Raw genomic sequence first — 16,491 nt, 5'->3', positions numbered from 1 at the left:
GCGTACCACACCGGCAGAGAAAAAATTTAAAACCTCTGCTGGACTGCCAACAGATAGGGGGAAAAGACGTTAATGTCCCCTCTAATTTCCCGGACGCCCCACGGCTAACAACTTTCGTCAGGCTTCCTGAGGCCTGCAAAACCAACGTGTGGACAATGCTGGAAGCCGCTGAAGGGGCTGGTCCGGGAATTGAACTGATTAGGAAAAATGACCCTTCCCTTGAGGAACTCGCAAAACAATGCAAGGGAAGGGTCCCAGTGTTGGTCCATCCGTCACTCTATAGGGCCCTTAAATTGACTTACCCTTTGGATGTCGGCGGCATTGTGAGAGAAGGTCAGGACATGAAAAACCTGACCACCTTGAGCATTGCACACAACGTCGGTGTCCTTTCCCCGGCTGACTTCGGAGCTGAGTGTAACACACCTTAAGGTAGGTACCATGGCTTTGAATTTGGCTAGTCTGAATGCGAGGGGCTTGAGATCATCGGGCCGGGCGGCTCGCCTCCGGCACGACCTCTTGTCCCTGGGAGTGGATGTCGCTGCGATTCAGGAGACGCATTTCGTTTCCTCTGTGGACTGTCAGGTGCTGGCCCGAGACTTTGAGGTTTTCTCAGCATATGGCAGCCCGCGGGGGAAGGGAGTTTCCGTGCTGGTTAAACGTACCCTGTCGGCGACGGTCGACGTTGTCCATAGAGATGCAGTGGGTAGGCTGGTTGTGGCCGATGTTGCCGTAAAAGATTCTGTGTTTCGGGTGATTGCGGTTCATGCGCCTAGCACCGCTCGTGAGAGGGTCTCATTCTTCAGTCAGCTTGACGCGTTTGTAGATTGTCGGAAGCGGGTAGTGCTAATGGGGGATTGGAATTCCATCTTAGACCCCGACATAGATAAGGTAGGAGGCGGAGCTAGAGGATCGGAGAGGTGCGAGTCCAGCCTGGCTGATCTGATGGCTAGATGCGGTCTGGTCGACAGGTTTCGGGTCGAGCATCCAGGGCGGGAGATGTGGACGTGGACCAATAGTGTTTCCTCCTATCCAAATACTTATTTGGACAGGATGTTAGTTAGGAGAGGCGAAGTAGACTTCTTATCTTGTCCCACGTTCACTTGGCTAGGCCAGACGGACCATAAATTAGTTATGGCCCGGCTGAAGCTAGGAAATAGGCCTAAGTTAGCGGGGTACTGGAAGTTAAACACCTCCCTTCTGGAGATACAAGACTTCCAAGATCAGTTAAGAGAATTGATTAAAAAGGCACTAGTGGGGGCGGTTACCGGGAGTAAGTGGTGGTTAGGTCTCAAAGCCAAGATCAGAAGCTTCTCCGTCAAGTATGCCCAGCGCCTCGCACTAGATAAGGCCAAGACGAAGAAGAAGCTAGAGCAGAAACTAGCCCAGGCTACGGGGGAGGGTGATAGGGTTAGTCAGGAACTAGCTAAGCAGGACCTTCTACGCGAGACTAGCGAGCGTTACGAAGGCCAAGTAGTTAGAGCTAGGCTTAGAAAGATAGGCAACGAAGCAGTCAATTCTGATGCAGACGTGCGCCGTGAGGTTTCTAGGCGTGGCTCGGACAAATACATTGCAAAAATCAAACATCCGAATGGACGCACCCTGGAATCGACTCGGGAGATCTGCGAGGGGTTTCGAGAACATTTCGAGGAGCGTTTTACGCAGCAGCCCGATCTTCCGGTCCTTGAGTTTAACGACTATTTGGCCGACTCTCCCCGCCTCGAGGCGGCTAGAGCGGCTGGTTGCGAGGGCCGGGTGACGGAGCGGGAGGTCTTTACTGCGCTGAAGCAGGTCAGCTGTGACAGATCGCCAGGACTTGATGGTCTGCCATACGAACTGTACTTGAGGCTGTCGCCCATGTTTCTGCCTCTTCTGACGGATATGTTCAACCATTGGTTTGCTCAGGGATCCATCCCAGGGCAGGTGACTAAGGGAGTGATCACATTGCTGAAGAAAGGTGACGGGCATGGAGGGGAAGAGTTAGACGACTACAGGCCCATAACTCTGCTAAACACAGAGTTGAAGATTTTGGCCAAGGTCCTGTCGAATCGGCTGCAGGTTGTTATCGACGAGTTGGTTGAACCGGAACAGAACTATGCTGTGAAGGGGAGATCGATTCAGAACAACTTGCACCTGATCCGCATGATCCTAGAGGGGGGAATAGATGACGACACGGAAGCCGCGCTGATAAACTTAGATCAGTCCAAAGCTTTCGATAGGGTCGACCATCGTTTCCTGGCATCTGTCTTAGAGGCCGCCGGTTTTAAACCAGACTTTTGCAAGTGGATCTCCATAATGTATCGACAGCCCATGGCTGTCGTGCAAGTGAACGGAAAGCGCTCGAAACCCTTTGTTATCTCTCGGTCGGTTCGTCAGGGTTGTCCGCTGTCGCCCCTGCTTTATGTCCTGGCTTTGGAGCCTCTTCTCCGCAAGCTGAGACATGGGGAGGCAAATTCGGCCCTGCGCGGAATGGCTCTGCCTGGCGGCTCAGCTGCTAAGGTATCCGCGTTCGCCGATGATGTCACGATCTTCGTGTCGGGCTTCAGAGACATTGAGGTCGTGTCGGAGGCACTCACACAGTACGAAAGAATTACAGGGGCCAAGATAAACCGCAACAAGTCGGTAGGACTGCGGTTGGGCGCATGGAGCGGCAACGCAAACCTCCCTGCGCCCTTCAGCTGGACAGATGGCCCGGTCCGGATCCTCGGCGTGTGGTTCGGACCGGGTCTCCAGCTTGACAAGAATTGGTTGGAGGTACGGTCAAAGGTGGAGGCTGCAGTCAATTCGTGGCTTCCTAGGAAACTTTCCTTAAAGGGTAGAGCTGAGGCGTGCGCCACTTACGTCTTTCCTCTCATCCTTTACCGACTGGCCGTACTTCCCCTGCCTGCACAACACCTAAAAGCTCTTGTCGAACTCTTGTCCTCGCTCCTTTGGGACAGAGGAAGACACTGGGTGAGCAGACAGGTCTGTATTCAACGTCCGTGTGAGGGAGGCTTGGGAATGCCGGACTTGAAGTGTCATCGAGATGCTGAGAGGCTGGCCTTCCTGAGCCACTATATGCAGGATGACCAACCGTGGCACCCCGTGGTTACTGCTGCCTTCCCCGACCTCGTTCTCGACCCTTCCATCGAGAGCCGTCGCAGGCCACGGGGAGAATCTGCCTATATGAAAGAGTGCCGAGCCGCGCTAAAACGACTACCAAGGTCCAGTGACCTTGTGACTGCTACCCGTAGGGAACTCCACAGGGATCTAGTGAAGGAGGCCGCTGACGACCCGCTATGCGCGCGTTTGGGGTGGCAGCAGAGTGAGATCCGCTCCGCGTGGAGCTGGGCGCCAGGTTCGAGTCATCTGAACAATTCGGAGTTCTCTCTGACCTGGCGATTGGCCCGAAATGCACTTCCACTCAACAACATACAATGCAGTTCTGGGTTTCTGGAGTCGCCTGATTGTCCCCGTTGTGGGACAACGGCTGTGGAAACTACGGATCACGCTTTCTTCGATTGCCGCGAACTCCGCCAGTACTGGTCGTATGTCAGTGGGGTGACGGCTCGCATCGATCCTGAGCATCCTCGCCCAATTACTGTATCCAATGTTGTGGACAACGTGAGGCCGCCGTGGGACCGGGAAAGACAAATGGTCTACGTTACGATTCTGGCCGTGGCGAGAATGGTGATTTGGACGTCGCGTCTGCAAGGTTGCCGGGGGGTGTTGTCTTTTTCTGATCAAGATCTGATCACGTTCTTTAAACACCAACTACGGGTGAAGATCAGATGTGATAGAAGAAGGCTGCATCGCGCGGCATTTGACAGAAGATGGATACATGTGGCAAGTCTGTGTGTACGAAGAGGAGCCAAATTTGAATACGTGTTCCCCGCCTAGGTGTGGAACGCGCAGTTCTGTAAAGTTAAATTAAACAAGTAGTCTCTCAGCTAGCTGAGTGTGTGTTCCATCCCTCCCCGATTAGGAAGCCTCCAAGATCCCCATCCCCTCTTACCTGCAATTTTTGTTTTCACCCCTTCCTCTAAATTTTACCCATCTTGGAGAAAAAGAAAGACAAACTAACCTCCATCCCTTACCCACAAAATTTTCTTTTCTCCATTCACCCCCATCTAGAGGGCATCCCCACCTAGAGACTGACCCGCAGAAGCGAGGTTCCTTTTACAAACCTAGTGGAACGGGCAGTCTATCAACTAGACGGGGTTGGGAGGGTCCTACTAATCACCTTTTGTTTTTTTCTTCCCCCTCCCTCGACACAAATGAATTATTGTTACCATTTTATTGTTATCTTTTTTGTTTTTACACGTCAATAAAAAATGTTTTAAAAAAATTGGGAGTTACTAGGACGTCCCCCAATATGAAAGGGTGAATGCGGTATTATGGTGAAAGAAGATACTAGCTGGGAGAAACTTTTGACTTTGTTTAGTTCTGGAGTGACAAGGATGACCAACGACCCCCAAAATCCCCCCTTTTGAGTTGGCCATGTGCCTAAGTTTTTTGTTCATCGTTGATTTTTTTTTTCTGTATTTTTTAACATGAATAAAAGATTTAATATCTCAAAGTGTAGTATCTGTTCCGGCAGATACTGTAAGTAAAGACCATATGTGGGGGCAATCCCACATATAAGACCTTGGTCAATGTAAGGGCAACCCTTCATACCAATTGTCACAATCCAGCTCCCCTACTCCCCGGGGAGTTGGTCCCCATTTCCCCTTCACTCCTCACATTAAAAATCGGCCTTGTGCCTAATTTGCTTGGTGGGGGAGCAAATAAATACCCTTTTCTTGGCCTTTTGGCCAAGATCAAAGTGTAGTATCTGTTCCGGCAGATACTGCAAGCAAGGACCATATGTGGGGACGACCCCACATATAAGACCTTGGTCAATGTAGGGGTAACCCTTCATACCAATTGTCACTATCCAGCTCCCCTACTCCCCGGGGAGTTGGTCCCCATTTCCCCTTCACTCCTCACATTAAAAATCGGCCTTGTGCCTAATTTGCTCGGTGGGGGAGCAAATAAATACCATCTGTTCTTACTGCATGCTATACTTACGTTTGTAACTTTGTGATATAAAGTGGGGGATCACTTTTCTGTATTAATTTAATGTAAAATTCCCACCCACTTTACAACCAGTCAGTCTCAAAGCAATTCAAGTCATTCTTAAGGTCATTCAATTCATCCATAAGTTCATTAAAGTCATTTTAAGTCATTTACTTTTTATTTATTTAAGTCATTTCAGCCCATTTTTCGGTCATTTTAGTTTATCGTTAAGAATTTCATGTCAATCTTACATTCACGCATTCATTCATTACACGAGAGCACGCGACTAATGGCTATCGGCCTTGGTTTTCTTAAGGATGGTGTGATTCTCTAATGAAACATTTATCTTATAGATTTCAGTGCTTATAACTTTTTTGCTCAGACAGAAAAATATCTTTCTTCTTTTTTTTTTAAATTTCAATTATGTCTGTTCTTATTTACTTGCCTCCCCCCGAGGGAAGAATTAGACACAAGGTCGGTTCTAATGTGAAGCAAATTCAGCTTCATAAAAAGGGGATCTTTGCATAAGGGAAAAAAATAAAAATCTTAAATTTAGAATTTTACTTTCACTGACCAAAGACAGGAAAGATAAAAGGTAATTCATTGGAAGCCAGAGGATTAAGGAAGTCAAAGTTTGTTGTTCATAATCCAAAAAGAAAAGTTTGTTTTTGCGAGATAATTCCCACTCAAAGACAACAGTTCTCTTATTAGTAGTCCATCAAGGTAGAAGGTGGCAACAATGGTTATATTGCGACCTTTTGCTGCAGGAAATAACAACAACAGGCTGGATACTCTGCAAGTCTATTTTTCAACGTAACTGGCTGTTGGTCACCAGACCATTTCCACGATTCAGTCCACTATGTGCGTTCTTCTCATACTCTGTGGAGAAATCAGGTTCGGTAATGGTGATAGTAGCAAAATTGATTTTGCTAGAAATGTGGAAAAGTTACCTCACCGGTACCAGACACGGCTATTCCTCCCAGCCACTTGATTGCGTCCAGCCCAAGCAACAACTCAAATCCAAGTAAATATCCATTCACAACTAAAAATTCTATGTTAATGTTTAGCTTTGCACCAAGGTTAACTTGCACCACTTCTATTCCACAGCAGCTAAATGTGCTTTTATCTGCTGTGTGCCCAGGGGACACTTTCCTCAACCATTTCTAGCTACACGATTTGCAACTAGTGACTGCATGCATCCAATATCCACTAGAGCTGTACGTAGTCCATTGATGTGAACAATTGCAATCGGCAATGCACCATTTACAGCAGTTTGAGGGATGAGATTGGCACTGAATTCTCGCCTTCCTGCCCATTTCTCAGACAAAATCATCAGGTCCATAATATTTAATCAAATAACTTTTAAGTACAGTGGATAATTGTTATATAGTTTCTTATATTTATCGCCGGGCACATGCTTTTTTCAAACTTATTTGTCGGTACTCATGACCCATAAATAAAACATGATTGTAAGTTTAAAATTTTTATCTAATAACTGTTTGGTACATTTGATAATTATTTTTTCGCATTTGTCGATAAGGATACGCTTTATCACAATTTATCCATATACACGTCCTAGGTGTCTAACATTAATTCGATTTTACGTTTTACTTTTCTTTTTTGTATTTTTTCTAGAATTTGCGTGTTGTGACTAATGATAGGACATTCACGAATGTTAGTTGCGATCCAAGCCATTTTGGAATATCAGATCAACTTTCCAACAAGGGCAAACCATGTTCAGTTGATGAGCACTATGGGGTTGTGAGTGATTGCATGGGATACTAATAATAATATGGACCTGCTGAGATCGATAGCATGTGATATTTCTTTACACCAGTACCTCTGACAATCTCACTATCCAGTAGACAATTGCTCGCCGTATAATTGGGTCTATTACAATTATAACACCGCCAGGAAGTATCTGTGTACTTCGTGCTGACCATGTATCTACTGCAGTCTGCTCTGAAACTCCAATGCAGTTTTTTAAAATCGTTCAAGTGTGCAACAGCACATGTGATAGATCTAAGTTATCCATGTAAAAGGATGCTCGTAATAGTTCTTCCGCATGTACAGGCAATGAATGCACATTGCAGCACTGATCTGATATGCCGCCAAACAGTATCGCAAGCCTGCGTAGTTCTGCCAAAAATACATCGACCGTTTCACCTAGTTGAAGGCAGCATGCTGGAAACTGCTTCCATGCAGTGAAGGGATCCAAAGCAAAGGCTGTGTACAGCGTTTTTTTACACAAGGAAAATCTGCACACGTTCCCTCACTTAATTGCACTTGCGCAGTATACATGCTGCCTGATAAGCACATTGGAATGACACTCTCTATGCGTTTCACCCTACTTAGGTTTCTCCAGCCACTCCACTATTGACTGTCCAAATTCACTGCCATCAAATACTGGTATGGACTTTGGGTCAAAGTCCATAATGGCCAAAATAGCTTGTTGCTTTGCAAGGAAAGGGAGAATCCCAAAAAAATATCATACGTGGCAGCAAGGTCTCAAACAATTTCATTCATGCGACCAATACAATCCTGAAAAATTCCATCAGTGTGAACTCTAACACCTCCAAGAATTCGACACGACACAATCCCGACCAACACAGTCAATTTGACGCAATACGATCCCAAACAACTTTGTCGATGTGAACCTGAATACTTCCGATGGTTCGACACAACACAATCTCGAACAACTCTGTCGATTCGACACAAAATGATCCTGAACAACTCCATTGATTCGAATCTGAACACCTCCAACGTTTTGACAGGATCCGAAACACAATAACTCAACATGACACGTTACCAGAGCAATCTCGAGAGTTACTCGCCAAATGACTGTTATCGGCTTTTTTTTTTTATAGTTTTTGAACGAACTCATTTTCACCATAAGAAGGCCCGACTTAGACATTGGCATACAGTTTCTTGAGTGCTTCTGCACATGCTCGTCACAATCTTTCTTAGTAATTTCCAACACACTCCTCACCAAAAAAAAAATAAAAATCCACTACTTGTTAATTTTTATCGAAGATATATTTCTGAAAAATTTTCTCAGTCAGGAAACTTATTATCTTCAGCTACAAAAGAAAAAGATAAACTTTTTATTGTTAAACAATAAATCCTGTGTGCTATGATCATTTAGCAACATCATCATTCCATGATCAGAATGTAGTATCTGTTCTGATGCTCTACTTCGCCTTTTCGGTCCTCAGTCGGTGGAGGAGAGGTCCTTCATGACTGAGACAATTTTTATTTTAATTTTTGTTCCTATCCAGTATGTCTCTTTTTGATTAGCTGGATTTTCCCTACATAAAACCCGACCTTGTGTCTAACTCTGCCCTCGTGTGGAGGCAAATAAATAGAAACATCATCACTCCATGGAATAAGCCTTTTCTTTTTTCCTCTTAAAATCATGGGTAAGTCTGCATGATAATTTCTAACATTTTAGTTTTTGTGAGATATAAAAAGTTGCCTTTAAATAATATTGGAATTTCTCCAATTACAACGAAGACAACACTTTGATAGGAAACATTTATTGATAAAGAAAATGGAACAATAAATAAACAAAACAATCAAGCTTCGGTAAGTTTCATGAATAAATATTTATTTTCTTTTGTAAAATAATGTATAGCATCAAATTATTTTTTTTTCTTTTGGCATTTTTTTTTTTTTTTAAGAAATGTTAATCTTTAAAGAATTGGCGGTGGAGGCGATAAAAAAACAACAAACAAGAAAAGGGTAAAAAAAATTAAAAAAAAGAAAAAATATACAATAAATAAATGTTACCATAACCAATAAAAGTTACTTTTGTACTTACCTGGCTCATGTTTATTTTGTTTTAAGTAGTTTTAAAGGCTGTTTTTTAATCTCAAATATTCAGTTTTTATCAGCGGTTTTACAAGCAAGATGTCGGCAGGTTTGTTTAACCATGAAGAACACTGTAGGGCGACATCTTGTTTACAAAATCGCTCATAAAAACCGATTATTTCAAATTTAAGAATGTAGAGAAAAGCGTAACTTACTTGGCTAGCGTGTGTGTGTGCGTGTGTGTGTTTAAAAGGTTCGGTTTAGCACACAAAAAAATGGCGACACATAGTTGGTTTATGGTTGACGGTCACTGGGCGACACCGTTTCTATACAAATGACACAGGTGATTAAAAACACGCATAAAACAAACAGATAAATTAGTTGGAAGAAGGCCTGTGCTACATACATAGTTGTGTGCAAGTCAGGTTGAAAGAGTGTTGGAAATTTTGAGAACAGTGTGTCGAATTTACCCGTGAAATTGTTAATTTAAATATAAGCTATTTCGGCTTTGATAAGCGATAATTTTTTAAAAAAATGGACAGATTCGAGATTCACTTAATACCAGAGTTTAATGGATTTCTCGCTGAGCTGTCTGTAGTAAAATGGGTTGAGAAAGCTGAGCATATTTGTAAACTGTGCAAAATAAAAGAACCAGCATTAGTCATTCTGTTGAGGGTAATCGGAGGGGCCTAGGCAGTATGCCAACAACTCAGGGATGAACCAGACTGGGATTGAATTAAGCAGAGCTTGTATACACCGTTTTGTATGGATCCTTTTACTGCATTGGGACCTAGCCGGCAACTTCACAAGAAAATGGTTGGCGTGTACTTAGATGATTTACGGAAGTTATCTGTACCACTTGGTGGGGTCAATGACAAAATATATATGTGCCTTTTTAGTAGGCTTATCTGAAAATGTCAGACAGTTGCGAGCATCGTCACGAATTAACGAATTAACTACGGATGAGTTGTTGGCCCGAATTCGAAACATCCTTAAGGAACTGGAACGAATTGCAGAAGCAGCCAGCATTTTTCGTGTAGCACTTGAACTTCATGGAGACAATGTGGATTCCCTCCAGGTAGTGATAAGTGCTATAAGTATGGGGAGCCTAAGGAGTGCAGGAATTGAAGTAATATGAGGAGTGTTTATCCACAAACACACAGAACAGTATGATGTTATCACTGCAATAAGGTGGGGCACATATCTCTCAACTGTTCACGAAACGAAGTTGGGGACAAAGTATTGTTGCCACTCTTGCCAAACAATAAACAGAATTGATGTCAAAATTGGTGATGTGTTCGGCACTTGTAGACATGGGATATTCCCAAATTCCAAATAATTAGCCCAAATCGCTGTTAGATGTGGAGGAAACAACAAGTGAGTGTTATGATCATCAGTGGCTTATCCCAAGCATGTTGTGGTATAGGGACTGTCACAATCTACTTGAAATGGTGATACAGCTGAAGTTTACGTTTTGTTAATGCAAGAAAAAACCCTTGGCTACGATCTGTTAATTTGAATTGACGCAATATGAGCACTGGGAGGCGTCATGATCCCAGCAGCTGGAGGTGTAACACTTGATAGAGGGAAAGAAGTTTATGCAGCCATTTCTATTGAGGAAAAGGACTTCTATGCTACGTTTGACAACAAAGAAAGGGCCTGGACTGCAAGGTGGAAGTGGACCATGAGTGAGGCGCCAGATCGGCTGTGCAATACTATTTCAGAGTATACAATACAAAATTATACAAGAATCGGGTTGTATATTGAAAAGAGCTTCAAACACGGATTGATAACAGTTGGTTAATACCATACGCATAGGAACGTCTAGGATCAATCAAAAAGACAAAATTCGACCCGTAGATGCGTCCTTTTAACAACCCTTATATTTCTCGTTATTTGGGTTCGTTTTGACCAGGTTGTAGACATGGTGAACCTTGTCTTCTGTGTTACAATCACTGATATGAATCCTCGCACTTGTCCTGTTCTGTTGAAGGCGGGGGTTGCAGAAAGCATAATTGCTTCCTGGAGAATTACAGCAGAAAGAGGAACGAACTTAAAAAAAAAAAAAAAAACATTCACGTGGCGTTCAGTGGAGATTCTAAAAAATAACCTGCGATTAGTTCTTTGTCATCCAATCACAGGGCATGTAACAAACATCCCCGTAATAATTTCAATAATAATTAACTTAATAACTGCTGAATGGTGCTGACAGACATTTTCTTTAAAGGTAAAAGTTCAGTTTTTTTTTTCAAGTCAATTTTATCAAAAATCTATAAAAAAAACTAAACACTAAAGGAGATTATTCAATCAATTAAACTTACTTTTCTATTGTATACAGCATAAGCACATTGACACACCGGTTCTTGTCAGATCACTGAAGTTAAGCAACAATGAGCCTGGCCAGTAGTAGATGGGCGATCATTTGGGAATACTAGGCGCTGTATGTGCTCTCTCCACTTATCTCAGCATTGTCCTGAACTTATATATACTTGCAACTGGAATTAAAACAGTGTCAACACAGGAGAGGTGTGGATGGAGATTGCGCAATTCTTGCCTCAATAATTTCATGTGCAGGGCCCTTCAGTGGGTATCCATAATTTGACAAGACTAAAGAGAGCCGTTTTTTTTTCTATTGTGAAGTTGATCTCATAAATAACAAATCTGTTCTACAGGCAATACAATATTATATAATATTCTAACGCTAAATCATAAGGACCCGCCAAAAAAACTGCATTCTTTCCTTGCTAACTTGGATACTGAAGGCATTGGATGCAGCCAAATAGGTTGCTATCTAGGTATGTCTTAGTGGCTTAGTTGCTGTTGTATGGTTCTGTTTAATCTTTAAAGGTCCACTTTCACATGCTTTACCTTTTTTCAAAGAAGGAATTAGTTTATTGCTAATCGCCTGAAATATCCTCTCTTCTTATTGCAATCAGACTAGACTCCAAGAACAACTCTTTCTCTTTGCATGGATTGTAATAGTAGTAGTCGTATAGACTCCCAGAACATCATTAACAGAGTAAATTATATTTATTTAAGCATTACTCGTTCATCTCTCTCATTGTTGACTCTGGCAATACATGTTCTTTATTGATTGTGTTGGGACATTAAGATAGTTTGTCCTTTAGTAACTATGCCTGTTGGGGGTTCGTCCCTTAATGCATAATGTTTCATATATCGCTTTAAAGCACCTGACGCAATTCTCTACCTCTATAAGAGCCAGGTACATCTTAAGATAGAATATTGCTGCCATATCTAGGGAGGTTCTGCTTGAAGTATTCTTTCTTGACTTGAAAGAGATATTGATAGCCTCTCCCTACTGTATTGTTATGTTCATGGTAAGTGTTCGACATAGCTCCAGACTCTGGTTCTCCTCCTTAAAAAGATTTACAGCAAGAACTCGTCTAACTGCAACAATAATGATGAACTTTCCTTTCTCTTTCTATCTCTTTACTAAAAACTAAATGAAACTTCCATCAACAAAGTTTCTTTCCTAGAACACCTCATCTGTGGAACAAAATAGGGCCGTATTCAAGTCTAATGCAAACAAATACTTGTTGAGCAGTTCTCTTGAATAATCTTTTGCCTACTCCACACATTGTGTCTTTGTTTGCTCGGAACAAGGAGACATTAACCCTTTTTTTTTTACAAAGGAGTCACCACTTATCAAGACCCAGAGGCCACTCGAGGAAAAAGTTAGTTAGAAGAAAAACTTAATAACTTGGAATGAGATCTTGCATAATAGAAGAAAGCTATTCTTATTGTTTGGATTCATCGGACTACTGTTCTCATCTTAAGTGTGATTTCCACAATGTTTCGGTCGACATTTTTCGGTCGCCCACACTGAGGATTGAACCTTCAACTATCAGGAGAATATCACTTTTTACAATTGATTTTTCCAAGTACTCTAACCACTGGGTCCTTGGAAAAATCAGTTGTAAAAAGTGATATTCTCCTGAAGGTTGAAGGTTCAATCTTCAGTGTGGGCGACTGAAAAATACAATTGTAAATTGCTTAGGATCATGGCTGACGGAACAAGAGCACACTACCCCCATGAAGTAACTAAAGGGTTCCACTCAAAATTCCATCCAAATTCCCAAGTTCGACAAGTTACACCTGAAGAAGGTCGGAGGTTACATCGACCGAAGCGTTGTGAAAATCACAAAGACGAGAACAGTAGTCCGGTCAATCCAAATAATACTAATAACGAATCCTCATCTCAAAAATTCAGAAACGTCAGTAGGCATTCAATTCTTTTTAAAAAAAAGATTCTTACCATAAATTAATTAAAGAGAACAGTAGTCCAAAAGATAACATGGTTTGAGTTTTGCATATGAAACCACATTTACATGCAGCCTCGCGATATTTGAACGACTTATTTAGAGATCTTAACATTCGTTGGCCTTTGACTCATTCGACACCAATATGTGTGAACAAAATTTAACATGTACGCAGTCTGCTAGAAAAAAAAATGTCACCAAATTACAGTGGGTTAAATTCACCCAAAACTTTTCTATTCTGGTGTAGTTTGTTTGTGTGTGTTATATAATTCAAATGTTGTTGCAAAAAAAATAATTATATATATATATATATCAAAAACAGCTAAATAGAAAAAGATAAACGAAAACAAAGCAATTAAGTAATTAAGAATAGCTTGTGAAAATGTTTAAAATTTAAATTATAATTATGTAATCAAAAATTACTTATTTTAAAATTGTTAAAAATTAAAATTTAGTAACAAAAAATTGCTTGTTGTGAAAATGTTAAAAATTTGAATTAAGTAACAAAAAATTGCTTGTAAAAATATTAAAAATTTAAATGAAGTAACTAAGAATTGCTTGCTATGAAAATGTTAACAATTTAAATAAAGTAACAAAAAATTGCTTGTTGTAAAAATTTAAATTAAGTAATTAAAATTACTTTTTGTGAAAATGTAAAAAATTTAAACTCAGTAAAAATTGCTTGTTTTAAAACTGTTACAAATTTAAATTAAGTAACTAAAAATTGCTTGTTGGGAAAATGTTAAAAATTAAAATTAAGTAACTAAGAATCGCTTGTTGTGTAAACGTTAAAAAATTTGTGTAAACGTTAAAGAATCTAAATTAAGTAGCTACAATTACTTGGTGTAAAAATGTTAATTAAACATTAATTAAATAACTAAACATTGCTTGTTGGAAAAATGTTAAAAAAATTTTTAATTGCTTGTTGGAAAAATGTTAAAAAAATTTTAAATTGCTTGTTAGAAAAATGTTAAAAAATCGAAAAATTGCTTGTTGGAAAAATGTTAAAAAATTAAAAAATTGCTTGTTGGAAAAATGTTAAAAAATTGAAAAATTGCTTGTTGGAAAAATGTTAAAAAATTGAAAAATTGCTTGTTGGAAAAATGTTAAAAATTTAAATTCTATCAAAAGTGTGAGAATATTAATATCTGGAGTTGTTTATAGACATTCACAAAAAAAACAAAAAAAAAAAAAACTTAGAAATAATCTCCATTTAAAATAATCTGGTTTATCATGGCTTATCTCAAATGGATAATCCTTGCTTTAGGGGAGAGAGAGATGAGACGGTGTGAGAAACGGATTAGCACTTTTATTTGTTTGTCTGAAGTTTGTAAAATATTTTCTACTTAATTTTTATCATTTATGTTTATACATTCATGGTCTCTTTTCAGTCTCGAGAGACAATGAATACCTCAGCAAGGCTGTCTGTATGGCGAGTTTAGAGTGAAGCAAGGGCTGTGTAATCACCAACCCACCTACCCTGAAGTGATATGGCAAGGACGTTCATGACTGAAAAAAAGTCTGAGATAAGCAGAGAAAATAAAAAGTAAAGTAACATTAGTTTAGGCAACTTTGAACCATTAATAAAATAAAAATAAAAATGCGTAAATAATCCCGCAGTAAATATTTGCTGCTGCACTACAATGTGGCTGTAAAATTATGGAATCGTATAGGACCCTGCAATTATGTGTAAAATGCAGAGACTATATATTATTTACGCATTATTATTTTATTTTAATTAATAACTCAGTTACTCTGGGCGGCCAAAGTCACCCCAGCTTACGATAGTCGATCATTGTCAAGGGCAACCCAAAGATTCCTTTTTTATTGGCTGCTAAATCTAGATATAGAGGAAGGCGGCACTCCTTTCCAAGGATTACTCCACTTATCATTGATTCTCAGCTTATAATTCTCAGTGTTTAACTAGAGGGAATCAAGTATCATTTTTGAGTTATTGCTATGAAGTGACCGAAGATTGAATTTCAGACTTTTGGCATACGCTCTAAACATTATACTAATGAGCTAAGTAGAGAAAATTAGTGTTATTACCAAATTTTGCACAACCAAAACTCGAGAGTCTAATCTATCCTACTATTGAATTCATAGCTGGAGGAAGGGTATATGGATTCATACCTGTCTAGGGGTATTAATTAGTGATGCAACAGTTCCAATATTTTTCCTGATTCTGATACAATTACTGATTCTGTTCTAAGTTCCCGATTCCAATACAACTACCGATTCTGATTATTTTATTAGTCCCCCGATTTATCGGAGAGAGACCTATGTTTTCAGTGGCACCCATGCTTGTGTGCGTCCGTTAGTCTGGACTATTGCAAGATAACTATCCATTAGTTTTTGCTGAAATTTTGCCACAAATTGTATTTCATTAAATAGATGTGCACAGTAAAAAATCATTTTTTTACAAAAATTCCCGTTGCACCCCCAGAGCCTCAAAAGAGGCCAAAAATACCCCCAAATTGCCAAAAATTACACATTTTGCTCAATAACTTTGGATCCACCCATTAGAATTTTTTAAAACTTGGCCAAAATGTGGAGCCAATTGTGAAAGTATGGGTGACCCTGGCAAAATTCTGGTTCAGTGCTCTAAACGCCCATTTTTGTGGCTCTTTCTTCATATTTCTCAACAAAAACTTGATATGTCTGACTATATAGTGGTTTTTCACGGTAATCAACTCAAATATACATGTGTTAAGGCCTGAAACTGCACTGTTATCCATTTACACTGGGATTCAGCATCCCTCAAAAATGCCCCAAAATGGCTCAAAATTATACTTTTTGCCCCCATAGCGTTTGATCCATCCTTTAGATTTTTCTGAAACTTGGCCAAAATGTGGAGGCCATTGTTCTTAATATAAATTCAGTATGGGTGACCCTGGCAAAATTCTGGTTCGCATCCCTCTGGGACTTTTAGGGCTAAAAAAATCTTGCCTTTTTGAAGCTCTTTTTTCATATTACTCAAGAACTTGGTATGTATGTCTATACAGCAGTTTTCCATGGTGCTGAATTCAAATATACATGTCTTAAGGCATGAAACTGCATCGTTTGTCCATTTTCACTGAGACTCGGCATTCCTAGGAGCTCAAAAGTGGTTTCAAATGCCCCAAAATTGCAAAAAATTACACTTTTTACCCCATATCTTTTGCCCCATTCATTAGATTTTTCTGAAACTTGGCGAAAATGTGACGGCAACTTCTCACATTCATCATTTCTTCATTGTTTTTTGTGGCATAATCTCACATGCAGCACAAGAGAGGAACCACACATGCGCGGCTTGTTCAAAATTTTAAATATGTAACTATAGAGTTGTTGTTTTTAATTTTTAGATTACCGTAAAAACCCATGTAAT

At 40.4% G+C, this 16,491-nt stretch overlaps 1 pseudogene; it reads left to right on the top strand.

The window, feature by feature from the left end:
* Window positions 1–4,769: 4,769 nt before the first annotated feature.
* LOC145249223 (U2 spliceosomal RNA) lies at window positions 4,770–4,895 on the top strand (annotated as a pseudogene).
* Window positions 4,896–16,491: the final 11,596 nt, after the last annotated feature.

The sequence above is a fragment of the Euprymna scolopes genome, chromosome 27 (assembly GCF_053919585.1).
Source record: "Euprymna scolopes isolate OS-2025 chromosome 27, ASM5391958v1, whole genome shotgun sequence".
NCBI lineage: Eukaryota > Metazoa > Mollusca > Cephalopoda > Sepiida > Sepiolidae > Euprymna > Euprymna scolopes.
This window is presented reverse-complemented; position numbering and strand designations above follow the sequence as displayed.